Source organism: Argiope bruennichi, chromosome 10, assembly GCF_947563725.1.
Source record: "Argiope bruennichi chromosome 10, qqArgBrue1.1, whole genome shotgun sequence".
Lineage (NCBI taxonomy): Eukaryota > Metazoa > Arthropoda > Arachnida > Araneae > Araneidae > Argiope > Argiope bruennichi.
Window position 1 is genome coordinate 71,894,311 of NC_079160.1, and position 27,968 is coordinate 71,922,278.

The following is a 27,968-nucleotide window of genomic DNA, read 5'->3' on the forward strand; positions in this document are numbered from 1 at the left end:
GCATATTTTTAATAACTAAGAGACGAGTATGAATCAATGTTGGCCAGATCATTTCTCCTTCATAATAGCGAATTCACTAGCTATGCTTCATCATGAGAAGTAAATTAGCCGAAGTCAATAAGATTGTATTTATTACAACGTTCTTATTTCTCTGGCCCTCCTATAATTTATATATTCTCTCCCAACGAAACATTTCATTTGAGGTCGTATGCCAGCAGACAACTCATCAGAGCTATTCTATAAATTGATTTCAAAAATAATAATATCAGAAAAATCTTATGAATCTTAACTTTGCTAATTGCAAGACAAAAAAAAAAAAAAATCCCACATTTGGAAAGAGTTTCCAATTCGACAACCATAATTCATTAATGTAACGCGGTGGATATTTCAAATCAATTCATTGTTCCAATGTACTTATAAAAATAATTACTTCTGATATATTTCTTCCGAAACTTATAGTTGGTTTTTAAAAGAATATTAATCTATCTAAAAACTATTAAAAAATATTTGTTTAATAAAAGAAACATTAATGCAAAACTCGACATCATTCTTACCAAAAGCAAAATAAAAATTTTAAAAGCTCGTTCAAATCAGAAAAAGCAACTTAAAGCTGCTTTTTCTCGATGAATTGCATACTAGTTATGCACGATCACGTTTAAATTCAGAACCATCCACCACTCGATCCTCTTCATTCTAATTTATACAATATAAGAATTTACATGTAGTGTAAAAAAAAGCATTGCCCAAATGTTCCGGGGGGGGGGGACCGTATTCCCACAAATGAAACAGGCGTTTCATTCGTCTTGGCAAATTACAAAAGATACTTTTTAGCCCATTAAGATAAATGCCACCTCTTAACTTAGTTATATAGCTTATGACATCGATGCCTTAACAAATATAGAACTTTTTCGAAATAAAAGGTACAAATGATATTTATTTGGGTTCACTTCAATCTTTTAATGGGTCCACTGCAAAAGAACTGTCACATTATTTTTTTTCCCCGATTACATCATTCTAGAAAATTAAGTGGTAATAAATATAAAGTTAAGCTGACGTTATATTAAGCTAAAGTCGTTAAGCTGACACTTGCGTCGATGGAAGAAAAAAATTATATAGTTTTTCTTATCTTAAGGCTAATTCCAAACAGACGAGAAAAGCAATATAACGAAACTTAAGTTCCAAGTTATAGTAGCAATCCAGTTATTTAAGAATGAATCTTTCAGTCATCGATAATTTGCTACACATTGGTAGTAAATATGCGATCCAAGAATGAGATCTAAAAAAAAAAAAAAATCGATATTTGTGAAGCAGTACAATGTCTTAGACAGAAATTCAAACGGATCTACAATCATAAAAATTCGAGGAAAATTGTCTTTCATTTAAATTAAATATTTAAAAAATTAACTTTTCAGCTGTGCAGCTAATGTAAGAAAGACTCATTTCTTTATCAAATTGCCATTATATACTTATTAAATCAGCGTGAAATGGCAACATCTAGAATAGGAAAGGCAGAAGAAAACTTATAGAAGACTAATACATTTTGTGATGATTGAAGATTTATTTCCTTTCACATATTTTAACAGAGCAGCAGTTTAAATAAATGGTTAAGACTCCAGAAAAACATGAGATTCACCCGCTTGAGTCAATAATGAAATTTTAATACGAAATACTATCTGAAACCACTAAAACAATATTCTTTTGTGAAACATTACTATTACAATGGTCTCTTATATATTGTGAATTTGCAATAAAACAAATTTAAAAATTATCATGAAAAACAGTTGGTAACACCTGTAAAATGAATTTAAAATTTTCATGTGTGTTTAGAAAAACAAATATCTGTTATTTATATATGAATTAAAATGCTGTCAATTTAGAAAAGTAATTTATCGCCATGTACGTAGATTAGAGTTATTAAATATGTAAAAATCAGTGGCATGCTTAAATTCGAACAAATTCGACCGATAATGTATGGCTAGCATAAAGGACTTTCCTATTATGTGGAACTTGCCCCTAGCGCTGTATAAAAGTCCGCAGTATTTCCCTCAAAATTTTTACCTAATATAAAGTTAAAAAAAAATACTTTGTTTATAATAAATTTAACATTATTTATCGGGAAATTTTTCGGAAAGCTGTAGGAGACTGTCCTTAAAACTGAGATTTAAGATCAGAAGACACGAACAGCTTTCAAACATTTCACAATAAAGGTAAAACACTTTACTTAAGACCAAATTAAATTCTACGATACAGGCTAGTGTAAAAATTCCAATCCCTCAAAACTCGGGTTATTTTCAAAGCAGGAAAATAAAAATAGAATCACCTCTGTATGAGCGGCTGGACGAGAATTATCTTTCACCCCTAGAATTCAGTATCAGCCCAAGACAAAACCTTAAAACAGAAAGATTTAGAGCGAGTCTGGATTCATAGGGTTAAAATTTATCAGCTGAATTTTGCATAAGGCGGATCAAAAAATAAAATCGTGAATTTCCTTATACGACGTCGATTTCAGTTCAAAGAGCAAAACTTTTTTTTTTTTTTATCTCTTCATTCTGTTAATGTATTCTATTTATTGAATCCTATACCACTCACTACTGATAAAGAGCCCGTTGACTTCTAAAGACAGCACAGTAATCCAGTCTTAATAATCCAAACCGCAACTCGTGGACACTTCAAACACAACAACTCTTCACTTCCGAGTTTTCAGAGATCAAACGGTTAGCTATCAGATCATGAAACCCACAATTACTGACTGAAACCACACAAATTGTCCGGCCTTTACATTTTTGTTGGAATGTAATAAATGCATCACATGAATACGATCTAATATATGTTTACATTTGTGAACAAAAAGCATTTGCGAACTAATAAACATTTGTAAAAAAAAAATTGAGAATGGGTATTGCTGGATGAGATTTCGACCAAAAAAATGTTCAGAAAATTCAAATTTGGCATATGAAAGATCTCATAATGGAATTTTCCAAAATGTGTAATGCTTCCAAGAATCCAAATGCTTACTTCCGTGCAAATCCGAAGAACTTTGTCACGCAAGGAACCGTCTTGTTCGAATCTTTATACAAGCAGAAAATGTCTGAGAATATGTACACATCTAGTTTACAATTACACGCTACCTTCCACGTTTAGCCTGGAAGAAGACTAATGAAAGCACAGCAATGCAAAAATTGAATGTAATTCGATGACAAGCAACTATTCTCGAAAATAAAACTTTAGTTGTATTAAAGCATGTACCCAAGCGGAATAAATATGTTTGTTGAATAATAAAATGAAAAGGCCAAGTCAATTAAAAACTCATCAATATATATAATAAATGCAGCAGTTATGTAACCTAGTTCTTTTTCATTTCACAGTCGGAGAATTCAGAAAGAATTTAGGAACAGCTTCTACGGGAGGCTGTAAAAAATCAAACACATGTCCAGGAAAAAGAATATTCCAACATATAAAAAAAAAAAACAGTATTTAAGCATTAAAAAAATTATTATTTCAATAATACAAAATTTGAAGAATACAACCCCCAATTTTTTAGTGGCATGCTTATAATAAATTATGTCATTAAATATAACTAAAATATCATTCATTTAAACCACTTCGTCATTCATTTCACTTGCGTTTCTCAGAAATTATGATTTTCAAGTCAAAGATGCAAAATTGGGGTTTAGTTCAGCCAAACATTTATCTTTAAAATAGCTAACACAAAAATTAGACTAAAATAAAATGGACAGTATAAAAAATAAATTATTAACCTTTATGTCGCATAAAACCAATTTTAAAAATAATGGATCATTTCAGTGTTACTAATATTTTAATCGATCGTTGGAACCTTTACTCACAAGAAACTGGCATTTACTATAATTTATCCATTCAGCTGAATATTTTAATACAATTGCTTAAATATAAAATAAAAGAATAATTTTTTAACGTTAATTATCAAACGCCAGAACATCGATTAACCAAAATAACCATCACAATCAAAATTCAGTATATGCAATACAAAAATAAGTAGAGAGTTTATGTCATGAATATTTCTTCCTCAACCAAATACATAAAAATTAGATAATCAAAATGGAATTTAAAGCATAACCATCACAGCACTAGGAAATGTATGATTATTAACAAGCTTGTCAATCGGATTAATTCTTTATATCAGCTTTGAAACAGTAAGAGATTGGAACTAGTAATCCTGAATCGTGGTCAGATGCCGAGGATGATACTTCAGCCAGCACTTTAATCAAACTTCCTCGCCACACCACCGGGAGGGCATCAGAATTTGACAGATTTAATTTGCACCAGGGAAGCCTACAAGGCGATTTTTCAATAAAATTGGGTTTCGAACCTCGAACTCTCTCTCCTCATATCCGAGATCTTGCCACTAAGGTAGCGCGGCGTTAATTAGTATTATTTAACTGCCAATGAAATTAAATAAATAAAAAAATATGCTTTACTTTGGCAAAAGTAAATAAAAATAACTATTATTTATCCATTTCTGATCTTTTTATTCTAGTGGCATTAAAAAATATCAAGAAACTACATTTCGTAAACATCAGTTATACTACAGGTAAAAAGAATTGATTCAATTTTATGCGCTAATAATCGGTTTTTTTTTCCAAATAAATTATTAATACAGATAACAGAGTGAGGATTATTTCCTGTCGCATACTAATTTTTCTCTCAACTAATTTATAGGAAATAACCTATCTTGAAGCCAATAATTCGATAACATATTTGAAATGAAATGCATGAGTAGAATTAAAATAATGGAACTTGTTTTTTCGAAGCTGTTTTTAGAAGACAATCTTAAATTGTAATTAAAGAATATAGTAAAATCTGAAGAGTATTAATTAATAAGATAGATAGATCATTTTCTATTAAAGAGCATTTTTTTCCTTTAATTCAATTAAAAGGTGAAAGACAAAGCAGTCACCAAGAGCTAAGATGTGCAAGACAATTAAGGACAGGTAGAGAAACAACTGATTAAATAATGCCTACGTACTCAAGGATGTGTGATAACAGCTGTTTAAAGTTATGCAATGTAAATGTTAGAATTGTAGTTAGCTTTTAAAGAAAAGAGATTTGTCAACGAAAGTCAGAAAACGAACAAAACATCGACATTTTTTGACAAACCTGATTGAGTAAAATATGAAACACGATAGCCTATGAATGCATGTGATAATCTATTCGAAATGATGAATATCTGATTATCTATTCGAAATATTTTTTTAAAATATCATTGAAATCTTATTAAAAGTAAACGGGAATTTTAATTAATAATAATAAATTTTAAGTAATAATAACAGGAATTTTAATAATTAATAATAATTTAATTAATAATAATAATAATTTAATTAATAATAATAATAATTTAATTAATAATAATAATAATTTAATTAATAATAATAATAATTTAATTAATAATAATTAATAATAACAGGAATTTTAATAAATAATTCAAGAGAGAAGAACTGAATGAAAAGAAAACTTTTCATCGCAATACGGCGGTGTTTCACAATTTGAAATCTACAAGCCTTGAAATATAGCAACGTGCTGAAAAGTAACAAATACTCTTAAGCTTTTCGTTCGTCTCTTTTTTTTTTTTTTTTTTCGCGCAATGATAGGGAAAAGGGGGGAAAGGGATTTAATATATAAAGAGCAGTTCCATTAGTGTTCTAAATAGGGGAAAAAATAATAATAATAATTTGATCAAAAATTTGGATCGAAATAAAAATTGTAAAATTCGTAAACGCTGAAAACAATACGCAAAAAATATAGAGCCAGAATGAATAATATAAAACAGTTCATCAAAAATTAAACTGAAATTTCAGTAGATTATTTCTATCAATATCTCACACTGATAGTTTTTTTCCCTTTTACATTTTTTTGATTATTAAATTAATTTTGCATTCCACAGTACACAAATAAATACGAGTAATTTCATTATTATTATTAGATTTTAAATAGAAATGATAATTTACTTTTCTGCTTACTATAGAGCTTTGCAATTTGTTTATCTATTTGCTAAAACATATATTTAAATAAGATTCGAAATTTCAAGTAAAAAAATCTAAAATTGTTATTTTATGTGCAATGAAATTGTACAATAACAGAATGATAAGCTCTAAATCACTTTCACTTAATTTATGTTAATTCCAAAGGCGGTAAAAAAATGTATTATGTTATTCGTAATAATGTTATTCGAAAATTTCATATGAATTTTTTTTTTAACTTATCACGGATTTTAAGAAATTCTAAAAGAACAAATCTAGATTATAGCGAAATTCTTCTATCGTAAATACTGATCCACTGGAGCACATTTTATCAACATATTTAAAATAATTAGAAAAATAGAAGAGCCAATCCCTGAACTCCAATAACAGGACCGATTACGCCATTTTTTTATTTTATATGAAAGTTCATAACCTCTACATATGTCTTTTAATTATTATCTGATCCACCTGCCACTATTTTCAAGAAAAATCACGAAGGGAAAAAAAAAAAAAACTTCTTTGCACATTTTTTTGAAATTTTCAAGGACAAAAACCAGACAGAATCCCTCAGTCACATTTACTTGACCGCATTCGCCAATTTTTATTTTATTTGAAAGTTTGTGACTCCTAGAAATGTCAACATTGAACAAATATCAACGGCCCATTTTCGAGAAATCTCAAAAATACTACTTCGCTATACATTCCCAGTGAGGGGGAAGAAAAATAAAAGAAATCTGGACAGTCCATCAGCCCTCAGCCATTATATCAACTTTTATTTCATTTGAAATCTCGTAACATTTCGATATATCATCAACGATCGAATCCCATTCTCAAGTTTCGAATGATATCGCAAAATAAAAACCTTAAATCAGCTCCGAGCCTCAATAACAGAGCTGATATCTCCGATTTTACTCGCTAACTAATTTTATTATTTAAATTGCATAATTAACTTATCAGAATGTTTATTATGCACGTATAAATAAAATACTGCTCTCATATGGTGTGATAAGATGCAGTTCATCAAAATTGATTGACATTACTTTATACTGATACTAGCACTATCATCATGGTGAATGGGTTGATATTATTAATACTATTAACATGATGGGTGAACAGGTGTTCGCCGAAAGCCTCTAACTATTATTGGTTAAGTTATTTAGTTATGCAAATAAAATTATAAAGCATTCTCTCAACTGGAAGCACAAGCTTATCTCTAACGATTTAAAAATTAGCTATTAACCACGCTTAAAATGGGTGGATTGTATATATTTATTTCATAAGAATATCATGCAAACACGATAAAAAGAATTTCGTTTGCTCGGAGGAAAAATTCATCGAATTCGAGCTTTGTCGTGCAGAAAGAAACCTAAAACGAAAGAATATGTGTATTTGCGGAAATAGCGATAATGTGGTTAAAATAGTTGAATGGTATGGTTGATTTAATTAAGTTCTAACTCCACTCCCCCCCCTTCCAGTAGCCAATAATGACCTCCTTTCATATACATATTATATATCCTTCAGTTTGAATAGGCAATTTACAAATATTTGATAGAAATTGCATTTTATGTTCACAAATGTTTGTATTTTTGAATCATAAAACTTATATATATAAGCTTTATATTTATAGTTCGAAAAGACAAACATTTATGAACATAAAATACATTATATCAAGTATCTTTAAGTTGCAATTCAAACTGACGAAATTTACCCGCAGATACAGAATTTAAGAAGAAAAGAGAGTATATATATATATATATATATATATATATATATATATATATATATATATATATATATATATATATATATAAACTAGAGACATATGAAGACACCCTTATTACTGATATTGTATAATTTTCATATTAATGCATACTAAAGATTTGGCTGGATTAAATGTTCTAGGGTCTCTTGGATAATGCAAGTCTCATCCCTCCCCTTTCCACTTTCTTTTTCTAATTTCCTGCAGCATTTTTTAATGATTTTAACTCTGTACATAGGCAAATGTATATAGCGAATTCTGATCAACTGACAAAACATTTAATTATGATTTCCTTTCGAGAGTTGGTTTCAGAATTTAGCATATAAAATAATTCCAAATTCAAACTTGAAAGCAATTCTAAACAGAAGGACAAATCTTTTAAACACAACGTAAACTCTATTTAATTATGGAATCGGATTCTTTTTTAATTATTAAAAAAAATCCGAGTTCTTTTAAAAATAATATAAAACTTGAAAAATATAATTTATTAGATTATAAGAATAATGCCATAAAATTCCAAACTAACTTGATTTTATTTGAATTAGTTCGTATGCATGGCCTTTGTACCGAAATTTCCATAAATATTGCAAATTATCAAATTGCCCATTCGATAATTCGACCCTGACTAAATATACAAATAAATGTATAAATACTTAATCTGAGGGGAAGGGTGAGTATTATTAAAATTCTTAAATATGACTAAATATAAAATTTTAAAAGTGAAAATGAATACGAAAATTTCATTCACTATTAACCCTGTAAGGAAATAAAAAACATCAAAATTCTTGCAATTTAAAAACAAAATATAGCATGCATCTGGCAAAGGGAGTAAAAAGTATCTCGACATTTTATGCATTGGAATCGACATCAACTGGAATTAAATAAATTAAACATTTTTCTAAAATATTAACGGAAGAATTAAAATGTTCAATTACCAGGGCATCACGAACATCTGAGAATCTTATTCTCAAATTTTCTCCTTTTATATAAGTTAAGAACAAATTCTGTTCAAGAAATCCAGAAATTTCCAGAAAATACTAATGGACAAAAATTTAATTAACATTATTTAAATAAATATTATAATACTTTCCAAGACGAATAAATGAAGTTAATATTCGGTCAGACGGAAAAATTTCGATCAGACAGAATCGATCGAATATTCACTTTCAAATGCGCAGATTCCTGCATCTCATTGTCTCCCCATTTTACTGCTATCTATGATTCCCTCTTGAAGAGACTCGGATATTATCATCACCTAAATACATATTTATCAAGCATCCATTAAATACCTTACCCTGTTCCTTAAAAAAATTCTATGAATTTTTGATATTTTTAATTTTTTTCAAATTGTATATTTTTAATTAATTTTAATTTATGATTTCAAAATAATCCATGTTAAATTTAACAGAAAAGTAAAAAGCAATCCCTCCGACATCTCTAAAGACTAACAATGGCGACCAAGTAACTGACGAAGAAACCCGCGACATCCAACACGTAGGCATTTTAAAAATAGAGCGGCGTGAATTGCAAATCGATTCATCTTGCAAAACTTCCATTTCCGCAGAGCCCCAAATCGTCGAATTCCATTACTATAAGGCAACTACAGATTTACCTGACTCCCATCGGGATGGAAAAGGATTGGGTACCATTATTACAGGTCGACATCGAAAGGGTTCTCCTTAATAAGGAAAAAAAAGAAAAAGAAAAGAGAGATACGTTCGCATACTTACATCATCTTCACCCAGAACAGAGGAACACACTTAACTTGCGGGAGGTTAAAACCGGTCATCTCAATTTCTAAAAGAAGGGAGGGGGAAAGCAGAAACGACGGAGAAGGCGAAAAGAGCGGATGTTCTCTGGCATTCTGCAATATCCTTTCAAAACAAGAAAAAACGTTCTCTCAATCGCAGAAAACCTCGCTCTCTCTTTAAACAGAAGATAATTCAACCCTCTGCATAATCTATAAATAGATGCGGTATCGAGGTTGACAAAAGGAGACGTACGGATACACTTTCAGGGTTGTTTCATTTATAAGGGAAATTACAAGCTGTGACAGAATGTCGAAAATCATTAACACATACTCCGGATATTGAACGTAGGCACATCCACGAATTAAAGAAGAAACTCTTGTTTAATTGCACGCTTATTTGAATTTAATTTCGATAAAGTAATAAAAATTTCATTAATTTCGGGTCAAAAAGTCGGAAGAATGATTACTGCCACAGTTTTTTATAAAAATGAATGGATGGTTTAAAAATATTATAAAATAAAAAAAATCGAAATGGCATTCATTTTTTAAGCATTGATTCAACAGTTCTCAATTCACATTTTAAAGAGAAGAAGCTATTCAAAGTATATGCATAACAGTTTTGATTCTAATAAATAACTTTTGTTTCAAGTTTTTAAAAAATAGTTATAAAACAAAAACAAAAAATTTGAGAATTTCTCATTTAGAAAAATTTGTATTCACAAAAAATACTATTCTGTCAGACATATAAAGAAAAATCTTGTGTTCACATTATACACTAACCTTCTTCTTTTTTTCTTTTTAAAAAAAATTATTTGAGGTAGGCAATAAAAGAAGCTCAAATTTTGATGTTCATTGAATTAAAAAAAAAAGCTACATTGATTTCTGCAAGATTCTAAAAGATCAAAAACATTAGGGCAAGGGGATTGAGTATTTTTTCCCTTGATTTAATTTTGTAAGTTGTAATCCACAACAAAACTTTTAAAATTTATTTGCAAAAATTGCAGAAAATAACTGTTTTCTTAATTTTTTTTTAAATTATGACATAGAAATAGAATGCATCTGAACTTCAAAGGAAAATATAATTTAGAAAATAAGGAGGACTCTGAGAAAATGAAATCTTTCCACCAATTATTATTCAATTAAGAATAAATTCATAATAAAAGAAATGGGAAGTTCCTTTGTCTGCTCACTAAAAATTTCAAAAAATGTTGTTTATGAAAAGCAGAAAGATGTATAATATTTCAACTAAGAAACTGGATATTCTTGAGAGAGACAAAATCTTTCACAAATTAGATACACTTTGTAGACTTTAATTTACAATTGTAAAAAGAATTATATTAAATCAAGGAATAAAAATATTTTACTAGCAAGAATCAATATCAATAAAAAAGCCAACTGCAAAACAAATTTTGTTTTTAATTCTTTTCAATCAATAAAATTTTATTGGATTTTCATGGAGATATTATACTAAAAATAATTTTTGATAATGTTTAATTTGTAGAGTTTACTGTCTGCAAATTAAAAAACTCTTTCCAAATATGCTTCATAAAGCAAAAAAAGAAAGAAAAAAAAGCAATAAAAAACAAAAGCAGATTTTAAATTTTCCTATTTGCCTTTAAAAAATAACTATTACGATGACGATAAGAATAATAAAATTCAGTTTCTTACAATTATAAAGACTATGCAAGTGACCAGATATATTTAAAGTGGAAGTCAGTCAGTAATTTAATTTAAAATTGACTTTTACTATAATCACATCAAGGAAGAATCAGATATATTTTATAAGAACTGCTAAAAATTTTTTAATAATGTCTAATTATCTGTCGATTCCCCGTAAGAGCTTTCTTTTTATTTGTATACTGAAAATGGTAAAAGGAGATAATACTTTCATACATATGGGTTGCAGAGAATTATGTTATTTCAACCATCTTTCAAAAATATTATATAACAGTTCTACAACTTAATAAGCAATATGAATTATAATGAAAACAATCAAATGTGCATATAAATAATGCTTGTAACCAAAGAGTAGGAAATAAATGTATAAAAATGTAAAATAAAACTGAAATACAGAGGAAATATAGGTATGAACTTTATACTTTTTTTTTATTCAGAACAAGTCTCTTCAATTATGTTATAGATAAACTGAAAATAGAAACAAAAAAAAACGTTTTTTCTTATATTTTATGAAGTATTTTATTTGCATTAAAAATACATTTTTGGAAAGTTACATAAAGATAAAAACATACTTCAAATATGTAATATTCATATTCAGATCATATTGCCATTTCATACCTTTATCTATTAGAAAAATATTCTAAACTATTTAGAATATTTTATTATTAAAAAATATATAAACTATTTAGACAGAAATATTTATATAATTTCAGCTAAATACATGTATATATATACAGTTCCATAATTTTACTTACACCAATGTAATAATTCTATAGATGTATTAAATTTATTATATTCCATATTTATTTTATTTTATTTGTTTAAAATAATTTTGTTTTTCTTTTGGTAAGTGTTTTTTTAAGCTTTTGTACATTCCTAAATAAATTTCAGGTATGTAAAAAAAAACTTACTGCTGTAGGAATTCACTGCTTCCTGATAAAATATTTCTAATGTTGCACCTAAGTGAAAGGTTTTCTACATATACATACATGACTGAATATAAATGCATATTTAATTCTTCCAGTTTAGTTAATGCATTAATTATCAAACAAGGGTGGAGAAACAAATTCTCTCTATGATAATTACATTGATAAAAATCACCCATTTATTTCAGCAAAATGTTTCATTTTAGATCAATTATTTATAAGTTACAAATATTTACAGAACACCCTAATATCTTTAAAAAAATTAATTAATCAGCATTTTTAATTCTACAACTCTCACAATACATTATCTAAATCTTCCCTCATATATAACAAAAGAAAGAAAATTTATAATGAAATTAAGTTGTTCAAGTGATATTGAAATTCAAGTGATATTGCTTACCAATGAATTATGAATATCATTTGCACCTCCATATCAGAATTTAGAATATGGAAAAAAGAAAAGAAAAAATCAAGTTTAATCTTAGGTAGGCATTTTGATCTCTAAGAATTTTAAAAATGTAAATAATGAAATTAAAGAATTTTGAAAAAATTCTATTAAATAATCCAAAAGTTTTAATATAATTATCGTAACTTCCATATTTTTATTACTTCCATTAGCATTTAAATACTTAATTACAATAAAATTGTAATAATTTTATTAAATAGACTGATTAATCCTCTTTCAATTAACATACTTGAGAAATATATAAGTATGATAACAGAAATGACTGAATTCAAGAACTGGATAAAAATCTGATAACTAAAATTGAAGAAGCAGATCAAAATTAGATTTGGAAAGAATAAATATAAAAGAATAAAATACTGAATAACATTTAACTTGCTTCCATAAGAAGCTGAAATTATTCATAAATATTACAGGAGATAATTTTTATAATATATCTTCTGTATTTAAAACATTAAGTGATATGTTTACTGTTAATAATAACGTTGCTGTTTTTTTCTTTCAAAACCATAAAATTCTTTTTTTTAGGATTAATTAATAACATTAATTAAATTAATAACTTTGTTATGCAAAAATTTACTTTTTTGATTCTTCCAAATCATTATTTTCTAACTTAATAATTCTAATTCATTATCTTTGTTATCAGCTTCCTGTTTTCTAAACAATTGTAATAAATTCATTGCAAAATACATTGCTATAATTTTAACATTTAAACTGTAAGTACTTTAACAAATATTCTTAAAAAAATCATTTTATTCTCACTGTAAAGTTATAGCAGAAAAGACAAATATCAAATAATAAAGATATATAATGGATATCTATAAAAATTCTGTGCTAAAGCCTATGAATACCCTATGGACATATTATTGCAAATAGAAAATAAATTAATTTTGAAGATCACGAATTTTTAAACTTTTGTTATAAAAGTTTTGACAAACTATTTAAAAAAATTTTATGTTGCAAAAAAAAAAAAAAAAAAAAGAGAGAGAGAGAGAATTAAATTCATTGGACACAATGTTTTAATATTTCCAGATAAAAAGAGAAAGAGAGAGATTTCTTCAAAAAAAGCAAGAAACTATTTGTTAATCTCAGCGAAAAAAAATTTTTTTTTAATCTTCTAATTAAATATAAGCTGAAGATCTACTAGATTCCTCCCAATACTTGGTTCCCATACTTTCACAGCTTTACCAAAAATAAAGGAAAATTGTAAAGAAAGAAAAGATTAATTGTCAAGATTCATATCAGACTCGACTATGTCAAATAATCTGATCCATCGAAATTTAGATTAACTTAAAACAGAGAAACTAGCAAGAGAATACGGAATTGTACTATAATAGATGCATTTTGAAACATAATAAAATAGCTCCCTTTTTGTGCCAATAAAAATTTCTTTCAAATAAAACCTCATATCCAAGCACAAGCCGAATAATGCTCAATTCCTCAGGCAAGAAAGGAACATAATTGCAATTCATTATGAAACACAACTGCATAATAACTCGTTCAGAAACAGCAATGAAAACCTAAAAATAAAATTTGTAACTAATTAATAAAAGAAAAAAATTAAAAGCTAAATCTTCCTGAAAATCACTTTCTAATAAAAAAGTAATAATAAGAAATACTTTCCACCCATTTTAACAATACTTTTATATATATAATTTATTATAATACTTTTCGTAGTTTTCTTGAAATTCAAATTAGTTTTAATACAAAATACAACATAAAATTTCACTATTTTTTAAAGTTTTAGAATAGTTACAGTAAAGAATTAATTTCAAATATTAGCACTGATGAACTCTTACAGGTGTTTCTAAATTAGAATAAATTAAATGTCTAAGATAAATTTTTAAAAATATATGCCAGAAATTATTAAAACAAAACTAAGAATAAGAGGTTCAACTGATATCATATGATTCCTCGCAAAATCTGCTAATTTAAGGCAGCTATTTATCGAGAAACATTTAGAATGCATAAGAAGTTGTATATGAATGAAAGTAAGAATTTAACAGAACAAGAAACATTAGTTAATATTTTTTTAGAATCATTAGTCACCTTAAAAAAAATCCAACTATATATCTAATGAAACAGAAAAAAAAATTATATTAATGTAACTCATAGAATACAACAAATAGAATTACTATAGATTATTATAGAACAACTATAATGCAACAAATAGAATTTATTTTTACTCTTATGGTATTAACATCTGTCACTAATAGATAGATGTAAATAAATTAAAGAAATAACTGCTTACTCAAGATGAAAGCAGAATTTAAAAATAATATACATATATTAGATAAATATGTATGAACACCTGAGCAGTAATACAAATGCAAATAGGAAATCAACAATCATATGTTATTGCATTTAATATAATTTATACAAGAAAAATCAGGCAAATTTTTTAGGCAATTCCTAAAAACATAGGCACTAAATAAAACACTTTGAAATATTTTTCATTTGATTAATGTTTAAATAGAGAAAAATTAAAAAAGTCATTACCTTCAAAATCTTTTTAGAATTTTAAAGAAGGAAAGAAAGTTTTATAATGATTTGTTTTAACAAGTTTTGAACAGAAATAGCCAAGAAAATAACAGCATTTTTTTTCTTTGGATCTACTGTTAATTACACATAAGTGTGGGTTGATTTTTTTTCACTGAATAAATTTATAAATTTCATTTTAATTTAAAAAAGCATTTTTTATCCAAATTTTGTAATTTCCCACCGATTTATAATTCTATTTTTATTAATGAAAAAAAGTGGGGTAGGAGGGTACAGAAAGAACTTGTAACAATATACACAAATAGAAATAAATGATTGCACTGGTTAACTTTGAAATTTTTTCAAAAAATGATAGGAATTCTACACAGTTATGCTCAGAGGTCATAAAAAAATTACTGAATTTGATATGATATCAAATTCACACGATGCAGACTTGGAATGAAAAAAGCTGAACTTCATAAATTAATTGAATAATAAAATGAATCAAGTTCCACAAAGAATGTTTGATATTAAAAATATTGTAGAATTTTTACATAAAAGAAAATTAGTCTCAATAATTATAAAATTTAATTACAAAAATGTTGAAATCTAAATTCTCATAGAAATGTATTGTATCTGCAGATTTCATTAAATTCTTAAACTGCAATATGATAAATGCATTTATTTCTCATGAATACTCCCAAATTCATTGAGCAATTACCTACTAAAATGCTATATCATATTTTTTTTTTTTTCAAATTCCAATCAAATTTATCCTTTGGAATTTAACAAATTTCATAAAGAAGCACTGTTAAAAAACACAATAAAATCGCTATTATTACAATAATATTTTGCTCGTGGAAATCAATCATCTGCTTTTTTCAAAATAATAATACAAAGCAAATCATATGTCATCTCTGAACTTATTACAGAGCTAAAAGCACACAAATACAACAGCATGGTGTTCATCAAAATCATAATAATTCACAAGCAATAAGTAATTTTAGTGACCTTTTTTCTTTTCAAGCATTCTTAACTTTAAAAATATTTAACTTAAAGCTATTTACAAAATTTAAGAATAATCCTCTTAATATACAATTTAATTATAAAAATTGTCATTTTTTAATTCTGCAATCAATTATTTTATAATAAAAACTTAAAAATATATTGTTTTTAAAATCAAATCTTCAGTGCCCAAGAAATTTCATTATTTCTCCAGCACATTTTTTTACCAATTTTAAAGTTATAAAATCTTAGGTTATTTCCAAAAGTTTCCATTAATAATTTCATCTAATCCACACTGTTGGACAGTTAATTTCAAATAAAGAAACTCTATTTTTTTTAAATGCATTTTATTTATGCATAAAGATAATTCTTAATCCTGAGCTGAAGAAAATTCTTAGAAAATCAATCAGAGAATTTGCTGAAATATAAGTATTTAATTAAATTAAGATTTTTCTTCCCCTCAAGAACAAGATAAAATTTCAAAAATAAACATAAACAATTTCTCACTCTTCTTTTCAAACCAGCAATTTTTTTAAGGATGATTCCCCCCCCCCGGAAAACAAGTAACTTTTCGTAGTTTAAAATGAATGAAAAAATTTTGTCATCAGAATCAAAAAATTTCAGGATTTTAGAAGACAATTTTAGACGCTAATACAAGAAAAAAAGCTACAGATGCTTCACTCTGCGATGCTACATCTATAAGAGTAAGGGAGACTGCAACATCTGAATTATTTCAAAACATGTAATTATATATAACCTTAATTACTAATTTTACCACTAAGAATTATTAATTTTACAATAGTAGGCACAAAATGGGACTTTCTCACTTTGAACCAAGTGCCAAGATTTTCAAAGCTGAAATTTGGCACTCAGTATAGAAGATAGTTTTTCTTCCTTTCTCTTACTTGAGGTTTTCCTCAATTTATTTATCTTGACTATTTTTTTCACAATCATTTTTTTATCCGTTATTTTTATTATTTACTTTAATTGTTGTTAATAAAACTAGAAGAGGCTAATATAATAGACTGATTATTTAATAAGTTTGAAGTTCATTGAATTTTATATTTCACTTCATAAGTAAAAATTTACATGCCAAATTACTTTTTCAAAAATTGTAGCCAAATTACTTTTTCAAAAATTGTAGCCAAATTGTATTTTTTTGAAAAATGGTTTTTGAAACACTTTTTCGCTACTATGCTGGCAATATGTACCCATTTAAATGAACAAGAATATGTATAATAGACATATTATATATATTAAACAAAATTTAGGTTTGAATGTTTTAGTTAAACCATATTTTAAGTCCTAAAACTATATTTCAAATAAACATTGTTTAATTCCATATATGTCTGAAACATTTAGTATTAATGATAAAGTGACCATTAATAGCTTTCCGAGTACAGTAGTTACTGTTATATGATGTAAACTGGGAATTCCATAAAGCATTGGATCACAAGGAAAGAAAATGAATTTGAAAAAAGTTTTTAAGTAAGATATCAAAAGTTTATCTCATGATATACTGCATTTCAAGACGAAAAGAAAAGTAATAAAAAGAATAGGTTAATCATCTACACCTATGGTAATAAAATAAAGCAGTAAAAAATAAATCTATAAAAAAAATTAATTTTAGCAAGCTATATTAGTGCTGTGGCTTCTTTATGATATTAATGCATTTTTAGGTTGTATCATCAGCATACAATTCACTCGTATAACATCTTCATTTTGCCGCTTCATATGTTGTTCATGGAAGTAATTTTTTTCTTTTTTTAAAGACAGTGAACTCTCTATAATATTTTATCTAATTAATATTTTTGATCAATTGAACATTAATAATGGTAATTATCGGATCACCAACAAAGAGATCCTAATATATTGATAACTTAATGTGCAGTTAATAAGATCACATCTTTAAACAAAAAAAAGATGCTAGCACAATACTATTATTTTATAATTAGAATCTTTTAATAATATATTATTAAAACATATTTGCATTATTTGTTAGAACTTACGATAAAAAAAATTGATGCAATTTGCATCTTTTCAAATTGGAAAAAGGATAAAGATTGAAAATCATCAAAGCAATTATAATAATATATAAGAAATACATAAAAAAAATCAAAAAAAATTTAAATCAATTTTCAATCTTTCTTTCTCCAGTCGCATTTTAAGCATACAAAATTGTGAATCCTTAGTTTGCAATATCTGGTAAAGAATTCTTACAAACCTTAAAGATTTTTACGATGCTTCCAAATTTTCTGGTAGAAGCATTTTGAAATATATATTATATCAAAAACTGCTTTAATCAAAAAAATTTTCCCCCTCAATATGAGCATTTTTGCAATATTGTCGCTTATTTCAATTCATTGATGATTGCAACTCTATACTTCATTTCTCAAAAACAAAATAATAACAATAATTAAAAACGTATCAGCTCTTTCTTCATAGTAATTTTTTGAAATTAATGTGCCATATCATAAAAATAATATTAAAATAAGGAAAAATAAATAATTAAATGGTAATACATTATGTAAAAATAAATTTTTTGCTTTACTACATACTTTTATTAAACTGTTTTAATGACTGGTTATTAGCAAACAAGTTAAAGAAACCAGCATCAAATTTCAGCTCACTTAATTTCTAAGTTGACAAAGATATCTTGAAAAATAAATTTTACTTATCAGTAAAATACAGAATAATTCTCTCTATATATATTTAAAAAAAAAAAAATTTTAATTGGCTGGCATGCAGCAAAAATTATATACTTATTATTGATACATAAATTAATTCCACAGGAAAAAAATATCCAAAGCAAGAAAAGCAATGATATTTATCATACCATGAAGTATTTATGCTAAAACTCTGAATGCACAGTTTTTTAAACTATTCAGGTTGCTGCATCAAGATTTTAAAACATTTCATCTAAAAAATTTACAAAAGAAATATTCATAGACTGGTCAACTCAATTTCAGGAAATAAAAGTATAAACATTATATTTACAAAGCGTAACAAAATAGAATTTTAAAAGAACTTCATTTTAAAACAAGCATTCATATATATTTTTTATTTATTGGTAGATTATAAATATGGTCAATATTAATTATTTCATAATAAAATTAAATTTACTTAGTATTTCAGTTGAAGCTAAATTTACTGATTTTTATTCTATTAGATTAGGCAAAAGCAATATGCTTCATTTTTAATTCTTAAAGTATTTCTTTATATTCTTTGCTGCTATTAACTACATATATACAATATGTTCAATCTAATTTTATAGTTATTGTATATTTTTTATCACTTCAAATAGTCTATCAGTTTATCAAATGGATACTTTCATTACAGCAAAAAGAGATTTCTGAAGAATTCCAGATTCTTAACAGCTTCCTAAATTTCCATTAGTGAGCTTTTGCTTTATATAGCAATTTGATTATCGAACATCTAACAAAACATTCATATTCATCTTCTTATTTATAGAATTTTATTAGGAATTGTAATTTATATACAACAATTTAAAGGCATAGATCGCATCATGATTGAAGAACATTTACATCACAATTTATAATTCTTATTAAATGTTAAACCTAGCTTGTACACTTTATCTACTTGAATCTCTACTCTTATTAATTACTAATCTCGCTTTTCAATCACTAATCTTTTATAACAAATTTGTATTCAATTTTGAGCTAATTAATTTTAGTTTTAGTTCAAATTTAAATAATACTTAAAAGTTTTTCAAAATTTTTTTTATACTTTTATATCAATCTCCACAACATTTTTGAAAAAAAAATTTAAAAAAAAAAACTGCACATAGCAAGTTTTATGGAGAGCTGAAATTGAAGTATGTTTATGTCTCTTTCTTAAAATAAATATTACTATGCAACAAACAACATAATATCAATTTGAAAATAATAAATTACTGAATCATAGAGAAAAATCTTCATGAATCATTTTTATATTTGAATAAAATATTCATTTACACAGAAAGTTATATTCAATTTTTTTCTTCTAAAATAAGCTTATTGCAGACATAAGAAAATTTAATTTGTATGTAGAAAATTTATATATAAATATTTCTTGAACAAAGATTAAATTTAAATATGTTTTGTAATTCGAGAGAAATGATACAAAAATAACATCAAATGTTGATTTGATTATAATAATAAATATATTTTTAGACTATATTCTGTCTTGGCAAGCATAACAAATGAAGCTGCCTGAGTGAAATATCATAGGTGTAATAAAATGGTACATATATATAAGGAAATAATGCATTTGCATCTTATACAATCAGATGAAGCAAAAAATATAGTTTACAAATATATAATTAAATACTGGATTTAATTAATTAAATTAAATATTAATAATAGCAATGAAAATAATTGCAGAATTCATTATTTAATTTCTTTTAATTAAAGAATTGTGATTAAAAATATATATTAATTGCTAATTATATCAATTTAATTGCTTTTTAAATCAATTTGTCTATACATATAAGAAACATTGTATCAAATGATTTACCTAAAAATTGAAAATAATTACAGTATTCATGACTTAATTACATTTAATTAAAGAATTATGATTAAAAATTTCTCTTTCTCTCATAAAAGCATTCTTCCAACTGATTTTTATATCAATATTCGTTTACAATTATTACAAGTTTCAAAATAACTATTTGATATATGCATAAATTTATAAATTAATTAAAATAATAAACATTTTGCTTATTATTAGTGCAAGGCTTTAAATTGTTTACTAATATAATAATTCATATAACAGATCATTCAAAGGGTTCAGAAAAGGAATTAAGCTATACAAATTAAGGATGGCAGTGAAATATTGAGTTGTAATATTCATAAATGTGGTGATGTGCGACTTTTTTTTCAATAAAATATAGGAATGTAAAAAAGAAAACTTACAACCGTAATATTAAAATGGAATAAGTAAATAACAATATGATGATAATGTTCCAAATGTATTTCAATATAGAATTTTCAATTTATTATTTTAAAACAATTAAATCTAAGTAATTAAAATCAAGTATTTAATTCAATTAAAAAAGTAAACTTGCAATTTTTTTCTTAAAGAAAAATAATTAGGAAATGTTACCGAATTTGGCATTTCGTTAATTACATCAAATAAAATTGGATATTAATATAATAGTTAACATGAATAATAATTATAAATGAATACCAGTAATTAAATACAAGAGGAAGAAAACGTACAACTGAAGATAGTTTGATTGGCGTTGAATAATTGAAGCTATACGCGACGCGTCGAAATTTCAGTGATAATGGCGATGCGATCCATTTCAGGTCATTACGCTTATTAACAAAATAAGCAAAAAGAAAGCGCTGCAAACAGTTGCAACGTCCTTCAGTTTCATTGTTATGTTCATTACATTATAATATGAAAATAATAAGTATTGAAATATAAGACATTCGAAAATGAGGAAATTCTTTTTTTACTGCAATATATATAAACAAAATTTGCATGATAAAAAATTTTGGCTTTTTTTAATACCTCGAAAATTGACAAATGAATTGAGTTTATCATAAGAAAAGTTTTCTAAATTTATTCTAATTATAAGATAGTGTTTCTTTTCTCTAGTAACGTCGAAATTTAGAAATAGAATAAACACTCAGTTAAAAGCCACAAGTTATAATGTTTAGATTTGTTTTTATTCGAACATGCGGCGAATAAAATAAAGTGTGTTAGGAAGTTTTTAGTCAAGCTGTCCATCAAACATGCAATGTGTAGGGTAGTTTCCGTTATGCAGAGCTCCTATTCGCCGAACATAGAACGTCACCATACTACATTCAGTTTACAAGGGTTAGGATCAGTGCTCGCGCAAACGCCATAGTAAAAATCGCCACGGGACGCAACATTGCCTTAGCTGCTGGCGGCGCCACATTAGCAATCGGCTGACTTTCTACTACTGGCTTCCTTCCCACACCTTTCGAACCGCAAATGATCCCTCAAGATAAGAAAATAGAAAAACAGATCTTACCTTTCAAAACTAATCCTTATCCTTCTGCGAAAGGTGTATTCGACGGCCCGGTATCAACGATTCTGCTGCGGAACACAAAAAAAATGCCGAGCGAAGGTCAGGTAACAATCGCGACGTTTAGTATTTTTTCTCCCCACTGCTACCGCCAGCTCGATTATGCACTAGGGACTAATTACACAAGTCTTTCCGATCGAGTTGGCGATATTCCTGTGAATTGATCGGCATTCAAAGAACACATAATCCCTGGATATTGATATCGTTTGGATTTGGGAGACTTTTACTTCACTTCAGAGGCGATGGATAAGTGAATATCCGAAATTGTTTACTTCCGTATCAGCTGACTTCGGGCCCCCTCGCCTCGTCACATCAGACTAAACTCAAACAATTTTATACAACATGGCGTTCCCTCCTCTTCTCTCCCTCTCTCTTTACATCGTCTCGTCACACGCACACACATACAGACACTCACGGAGTCGGTGGTGCACGGGGTTTTCGTTAAAAGTAGCACGGGCGAAGTAAACAATTGTTTATTGTAAACATCTTTGCTTTCGATGATTGGATTGAGGTGAGGGGGAATCTCTAGTGATGTTCGTATACTAGTGGAGCGAGGCAATCATACTCTAAGGGCGGTGGTGTAGAGCTGTTGGCATGGTAACCGGCGGATCGCTGTGAGAAGCATACATTCAGAGGTATATAAACCGATGGGGCAAAGCACACGGCTATTTGGTACCAACTGATTAATGACAAAGACGTCATTCAGCTCGCTACTCCCTTTGGAGGGGGGGCAGTGTCTCTGCGCGCCCGTACCTTGCGCCTTAGAGGAGAGGGAAGGCGCATTTTTGTGCAGAAATAGCGGATGCAGACTTGCTCTTTTATTATTACTTTTTTTTGTTCCCCTTCCGCTCGCTTTAGAATTTAAAATTTCAAACAACCTTGAATCGGGGACAATCGTTTATTTTAACATTTCGCCCTCTGTGTTAAATATTTAAATCGTCTTTTCTCGATTTTATTCAAAGCTATTAACGGTTTTTTTATTAAATCCTAATCAGATATTTAAATATTATCTAGCATTGTTTCAACTACTGATTTAATAGAAAATTTATTGGAATTGTGCCTAGAATAATCATTTAATTTTAAATATATATTAAATCAAATTATTTTCTAACCTATCTGTACCAGCTTTTTTGTGGGAAGTTAAGAATCATCATGTCGCCATATCATTATACTGCGATCTAAAATGATAACACTCCAAACGGATATTATATCGAAAAGTAATTATATCAAACCTGTTTATTGGCATAGATGTATTTAGTATCATTTAATAATGGTTAAAATAAACGAAACTCTACTTCATGTCGAATGCAAGTTCACATATAAAAATAAAAGCGTTAACGTTTTCTGAGTTCCGATAAAAACATTAATGTTTTCTGTTGATATTTTCAGAAACAATGTTGATAAAACTTATGGTAATTATTAATTTATATCAAAAATAAGCTTTATTTCTAAGTCAAATCAGTAGCATAATGCATAGATTTCTATTTCCCCTTCCACAAATGATTCTTTTTAATTTCTTAACTTAAATTAAAGTCATTCACAATTAAATTATTAATTAAAATAAAGTCAATAGTTTTCGTTACAAAAACGACTTTTAATCCAAGAACAACTGAGGTATACACTGAATTCTTACTTGAGTCAATATGACAATGCATTCTCAAAACCGAAAGCCTCATCTTATTAGATAGCAGAGAAAATTACACAGTTAAGGGGTTAAGAACGGTTTTCACCCCATTTATTCGAGAACATTCTGTTACATTTAATGTAATTCTCATTTATTTTGAACTGTTATCTACACATAATAAATAACTGCAATTGTTTAATTAATTAATCATAAATATTATTTTAATGTACATCGTCGCGTATAAAATCTTCATCATTAAAAATAATGAATTTGTTATTCTTGACGATCTGTGTAGAGAATCGATAGAATAAGATTCACCGAATCATGTTTTACAAAAGGAATAACTAGGAGCTCAGCAAAGGCGATCTTATAAACAGTATTTTCTATAATATACATGATTTTATATCTCATGTGTGATTTAATTTTAATATGATGCGTAATCATTAAAAAAGTCATTCAATTGAAAGAAAATAGGCAGTCAATTTATACTGAAGCCAGAAATGTCAAATATGCCGCACCAATTTAGTTTTGGAATCCATTAAGCATCTTATGACTGGAAAGAGGTAAAGAAGTTGTTGGTTAAATAACGTAATGTTAGATGTCGAATGACGTTTGTAATTAAGTTTGCTATGAGACTGTGATGTCATATGACTAGATTTCATTATCAATATTAGTACACTCATGTCTATAAATTAAGGATAATGCAAGTTCAGGAAAAGAAAGAGTCAGAAACAAAACAAATGTGACTTATTTGTAAAGCCTATTTATTAAACAAAATGTATAGAGAAAAAAAGATATATGTTTGATATCATTAATAAAAATTGCGATTTATTGCTCCCTGGAACAAATTACAAAAACAATATTACATGGTTGGTATAATGGTTAATGCATTGTATGTCTCCCAGACGATGCAATACAGTCCGTACAACACCTAGGCATACTGAATATCAAATTATCAATCTGATCTCGGGGAATATTACACCACTCATCGAGCAATGCTCTCCGAAGTTCCGGTAGACATGTAGGAGGTGGTTGGCGGTCTGCAACTCGTCGGGCAGGCATGTCGCACGCATGCTCTACTGGATTCAAGACCGGTGAGAATGCTGGCCAGTCCATACGGGTGATATCCTCCGATCGAATGCATTCGTTTACGATGTTTTTGCACGGTGAGGACGGGCATTGTCAACCATAAACACGAATTCTACACCCATGCGCCCCGAAACAAGCGTACATGTTGCTCCAGAATGACGTCCCGACAGATTTGGCCTGTCATGATTCCAATTTGAACATGCAGGTCAGTTCTGGAACCCAGAATATTCCTCCCCAAACGAGCAATCCTGCACCACCGTAACGATGTCGTTCAGTAATGTTCACTTGGTGGTAATGGGTACCTGGCGCTCTCCATATGAAAGTCCGACGGGAATCAGAATGCAAGCTAAACCTGGACTAGTTGGAAAGCATCACACAAGCCCACTGTTGCGATGTCCACAATGCATGCTCTCTACTCCAGGCTAACCGCAGGCGACAGCGAGTTGCAGTAAGTGGAACACATCTGACAGGCCTACGAGCATATAGACCAATCTGCCCTAAGCGTCTGTACACGGTCTGCCTTGAAACTGTCGTTCCAGTGACAGAAGAGAGCTGACGTGACAGGTCTGGTGCTGTGCTCCGTTGTTTCTTTTGGCAGTAACTGCCAAATACCGGTCCTCATTCGGCGTTGTAACTTGGGGGCGACCTGTGCTGTTACTGACATTACCATTATCTTGGAATCGTCGCCAAAGCTTGGAGATGACACTCTCGGCGATTCCAAGTTTCTTGGATATTTCCAGTTGGGTACGCCCACATTCCAGACGGCCGATAATTCTATCACGTCAAAAATCATCCAAATGCGTCCTTTGTGTCATAGCTATGCGTTATTGCACTGAAAGTCTTATAAAGCGTTTGCGAACAATTTTTCTTTGTCTGTATTCCTTATACACTACTCTCTTACACTCTCGTCATTGTGACGTACTATCGGTGTCATCTGGTGCCTTCCTGCAATTTGCATATGATTTTTGAAGATGTGTGTAGTTATTTTACGGGTGATATATGTATTTTAGAGTTCGATTTCCGTGTGACTCTGAATTATCCTTAATTTATGGACATGAGTGTATTTTAATGTTTTAAATCATTCAAATAGGGAAAAAATGCCTTGTTTTTAACTTTTCTAGCGTTCAATTTTAATATAAAACAATATTTATTATACAAAAAAAATGCGACACAAATTGTTTAAAAAATAAAACCATCTTGCAAATCTTTTAGAGATTAATTCATTTAAAACTAAGTCTTTAAACTATAGGTGTTGAATAGGAACATGTAATTCAATTTTGAGGTTACAAGCAGTTTAGTAAATATTTACATCTGTTTGGATACATCACATTTATTAAGAAAAATATTATTATGAAATTAACATAATTATGTCTATATGCTGGTATGCTCTCTGTAATTATATACACGATTAAAAATATCAAGAGAAACCGTCTAAAAAGATAACCGTTTGATCACAGCTACCAACTTTGGTAGCAGATGATTACTATTTAAGATTTCATTTAGACTTTTAATAAATAAAAAAAATTAATACTGTTCTGATTAATTTCGAGTACATATTATTGCTTAAAATCAATTTTATAATACTTTAAATTTCAAAACAAATAAGCTTTTCATTGAGACCAGTTTTATTTCCGCTCAATTTCTTCTCAAATTTCAACAAATTTTTCGAGTATGTACATATGTTCAAGTATATTTTACAACATTGCTTTTCATTGTTTTAATTGCTGTTTTTGTACTCATGTGCGTTGCGACGATATTAAAAACATGTGCTATTGCGTTATTGATATTAAAACATGTGTTATTGCGTTATATAAATAAGATTAAATTTTTTGAACAGACTAAAGATAGACGAATCAAACTTAAAAATATTCTGCCACGTTGTTCCGGACTAAAGTTCGAATTTCGGCCAAATTTTTTATTTGGAGTGTTTATTAATCATTAATTAATGCTTCTCATTTGCACACATTTATGTCCATTTTTAAAAAAGGATGCCAATCTAACTAAACTACACTTGAAACATTATTATTATTTTATATATACGAAAGCTGAATCCATTTATCAGCTTGTTTTACTAATCAAACCAGAGGAAGTTGTCACCCCTGAACCTTCTCGCATTCTCTGTATTAAATATAATTCAGTATTATTAACCGTATGCCACTGGTGAGCAATAGTTACAAAAGAGCCAATTAGAGTGCAATCTTTTTCTATAGTTTTTGGCAATTAATCGCTGCCATAAGTACCAGAGAATCTAAGTGTATTTTGAATGCATTTTCTTAACCAATTAAAACTAAAATTAGACAAAGAACTACAATCGTAGTTATAAAATCACGTACCGTATTTTATAAACTTAAATCATTGTGTTTTTGAGTTACCGCATTTACATACTGGTGAAAGTACAAATCCACATTCGGTCAACACCTAAAAGAATTTGATTCAAAATTTGATACATATCCATACTGACCCCCGGGGGTCAGTATGGATATATATGAGGATGAGATGCTTCCGGCATGGTGGTTGGATCTCGCCATCCTGGGGGGGGGGGTACACAAATAGGTGGGGGATCTGACTCCTCCCATCGATGATGGGGCGTACTTCCTTCGAGGAGAGTTGTACCGTGGCCGGTGATGGCCCTTAGGACTCAACCACAGTTCCCGCCAATGTTGCTGTTGTGGCGATCCAGTCATTCAGCCTTTTGGTTTAAATCTGTGTGCCTTCGTAGCGGGTCGGAGAGTCTGTTGGTTGATTTACATATCTATACTTTAGATGCTAAAGTTGTATACCAAATTTTATCAATCTAGTTCTTTTTATTTTGTAGTTGTCATGTTAACTTGTATTCATACAAATAGATTCCCCAAAAATGGATTTCGTTCAACATTTTTATAAAAATTTACAAATCTGGAGTGAAGAGCGGCATGACACATTTCATCCATTTAGCTCAAAGCGTTTTTGAGTTATCGTACTCACAGACAATGAGGCATAATTCCAAAAATGTGTTTTTCGTACTCAAGAAAGTCTGAACGTGGGGAATCATCACAATTTTGAATTATTATATAAATTATTATGTAATTATTATTAAATAAATATACTAATTGTCATTGAATAAACTCGTCATAATGCAAAATGTTATACTTTTTCCATGATGA

At 28.2% G+C, this 27,968-nt stretch overlaps 1 protein-coding gene across 3 annotated transcripts in view; it reads right to left on the reverse strand.

Moving 5' to 3' along the window:
• The window catches only part of LOC129988066 (transcriptional repressor p66 alpha-like), a 64,741-nt gene extending 41,902 nt beyond the window's left edge, over window positions 1–22,839 (reverse strand). Inside the window, exon 1 of one of the 3 annotated variants that reach the window (XM_056096174.1) lies at window positions 22,059–22,839. The gene's annotated coding sequence lies outside the window, so the exon portion shown is untranslated. Of the gene's footprint in view, window positions 1–9,485; window positions 9,646–21,273; window positions 21,358–22,058 lie in introns of those variants that run through there. The other 2 variants (XM_056096176.1, XM_056096175.1) reach the window with 2 other exon arrangements.
• Between the last annotated feature and the right edge of the window lie 5,129 nt (window positions 22,840–27,968).